We start from the raw sequence: 2,663 nt of genomic DNA, 5'->3' as shown, positions 1-2,663 counted from the left end.
TAGGAAAGTTGAGATGAGTGCCCTTAGGTGATCCTGTGCAAGGCAGGCACCGCCTTGGAATGTCAATCATGGGAAGCCGCCCTAGCCACATAACATTTTGTCAGATTTCCGACAGGGCTATGGCAACCGAGGGCATAGTCTGTGGGCAATGGACATGGCATTCGACCCGGTATTCTTGTTTCATTTATGATACAAGGGCACGTTTTCCAGTAAGTTCTGTTTTGAGAGAGTAAGCGAGAAAGGACAGATCTCCCGGTTGACTGGCTTCGGAGCAGATGGGACACAGCAGCTTCTGAAAGCCTCCTGGTTCTCCTGCAAATAAATTTCTCAGATGCATATATTTAGGGAAACAATTCATCAATGAAAATGACAAAACCATCTGGCTCTAGAGACTAAAAAAAATTTTAGAGGTTTTAAACATTTACGTTCTGATGAAGAGTATGTATCTAGGTTTTATTTCAAGGAGTTGTTGAGTTTGATTTGTGGTTTGTTTTTAGGGATTTTTTAACCTGGCCCTGCTAATCGAGGAAGGTACTATAATCCCACACCATATCTTGGATTTCTTGGAAATTGACTCAACTCTCCATTCTAATAACATCTCCATTCTCCAGGAACTGTACGAAAGGTGAGCTCAGAGCCTCTAGAACTGTGGAATCTGAGGAACCCAAGTAGATGATGTTTGCTTCTTGGTTAAAGTTAGCTTTACCCTTATTTTGTAATGTAAATTGTATTTAAAAAACAAACAAACAAAAACAAAAGACAGGGCACTGTGGCCCATACTTGTAATCCCAGCACTGTGGGAGGCTGAGGCGGGCAGATCACTTGAGGTCAAGAGTTCAAGACCAGCCTGGCCAACATGATGGAACCTCATCTCTACTAAAAGAACAAAAAAAAAAGAGAGAGAGAGAAAAGAAAGAAAAAGCCCAGGGTTTGCTTCTACTAGAAAACATTCAGCCAGATCCGAGTGTATTTCTCTTTTCTAATATCTGAAGTTTAAGATATAGAAGGTACTTGATCTGAAGTTTAAGGGCTGACCAAAAATTTCCACGAGAATGGAAAGAATAACAATCTGATTATTAGCCCATGCTTGTCTCTTTTTTGTTTTGAGGCAGGGCCTCACTGTCACTCAGGCTGGAGCGCAGTGGTACGATCTCAGCTCACTGCAACCTCCACTTCTTGGGTTCAAGTGATTCTCATGCCTCAGCCTCCTGAGTAGCTGGGATTACAGGCGTGCACCATCACACCGGTCTAAGTTTTGTGTTTTTAATAGAGACAGGGTTTCGCCATGTTGGCCAGGCTGGTCTTGAACTCCTGGCCTCAAGTGATCCACCTGCCTCGGCCTCCCAAAGTGCTGGGATTACAGGTGTGAGCCATCAGGCCCGGCCTAATTAGCTGATGCTTTTCTGAAAGATAAGGAAGCATTCCTACATCTGCGCTTTAAAGAGAAATACTGTTCTAGCGGGTCCTGTGCTTCAGCGTCTTGCTTGACTTTTATTTTACTTATTTTTAAATTTTTGCTGTCACCACAGCAGAACAGGCTTGACTCTTTAATTAAAGACAAAACTGACCTTTTTCTAAACTTCCTACTGGGATTCTAGAATGTCAGATCAGGCCAAATCACTTATTTGGCCACTGGCTTTCTTTCTTTGTCTCTCATCTTTGTCAGTTGAGTGTGCTCATTTGTCCAAAAGCAGAAGAATGTAGGTTTGTGGATCTGAAATTGCCAGTCCTGGGTCGTGCCACCAAAATTGGCTGACATGTCAAGATGCCCTGGGCTTTGTCTGCAGGTGCTGGAGCCACAGTAATGAGGAGTCCTTCAGCCCCTGCTCCTTGGCCTGGCTTTACCTGCACTTGCGGCTTCTCTGGGGTGCTGTCCTGCACTCAGCCCTGGTAGGTTTCATCTCCCACCGGCCCCGCCCTTGTGGCCCCTGGCCTTTGTCAGTCACTAATGCGTGCTTCTGATGTTTGCAGATCTACTTTCTGGGAACCTTTCTGCTGTCCATATTGATCGCCTGGACTGTGCAGTATTTCCAGTCTGTCTCAGGTAAAGATTTGTAAAAAGCGAAAGCAATATATAAAAAAAAGCAGGGATTTTTTTTTTTTTTTTTGGTCTACCGGAAAAATTGTGTTTTCCCTCCTGGTGCCCTTGGTCATGCTATCTCCTAGCCCTGGAGTCGTCTTCACAGGGTGGGAATCCTTCTAGAGGTATATGAAATTCCTGGCTGTTGGGAGGCCACAAAGTTACTATTGTATTTTTCAAAATAAGGATTTTATTTTTTATTTTATTTTATTTTATTTTGAGATGGAGTCTCGTTCTGTCACCCAGGCTGGAGTGCAGTGGTGTGATCTCAGCTCACTGCAACCTCTGCCTTCTGGGTTCAAGCAATTCTCCTGCCTCACCCTCCCGAGTAGCTGGGATTACAGGCATGCACCACCACACCTGGCTAATTTTTGTATTTTTAGTAGAGACAGGATTTCACCGTGTTGACCAGGCTGGTCCCGAATTCCTGACCTCAGGTGATCTGGCTGCCTCGGCCTCCCAAAGTGCTGGGATTACAGGCGTGGGCTACCGCACCAACCCTCAAAATAAGGATTTTCTTTAAAAAGCTTAAGAACTGACCTAATACAACTTCTTCCATTGAAAATACATCTGTCAGAATTCT

At 44.3% G+C, this 2,663-nt stretch overlaps 1 long non-coding RNA gene across 1 annotated transcript; it reads left to right on the top strand.

The window, feature by feature from the left end:
* The first annotated feature begins 476 nt into the window (after positions 1–476).
* On the top strand, positions 477–2,076 carry LOC113223257. The gene is made up of 3 exons (XR_003308651.1): positions 477–625; positions 1,788–1,890; positions 1,972–2,076. It is a non-coding gene; the product is annotated as an uncharacterized LOC113223257 (long non-coding RNA).
* Positions 2,077–2,663: the final 587 nt, after the last annotated feature.

Source organism: Piliocolobus tephrosceles, unplaced genomic scaffold (genome assembly GCF_002776525.5).
Source record: "Piliocolobus tephrosceles isolate RC106 unplaced genomic scaffold, ASM277652v3 unscaffolded_40377, whole genome shotgun sequence".
Lineage (NCBI taxonomy): Eukaryota > Metazoa > Chordata > Mammalia > Primates > Cercopithecidae > Piliocolobus > Piliocolobus tephrosceles.
The sequence above is the reverse complement of the archived record's forward strand: the minus strand, read 5'-3'. Positions and strand labels throughout refer to the sequence as shown.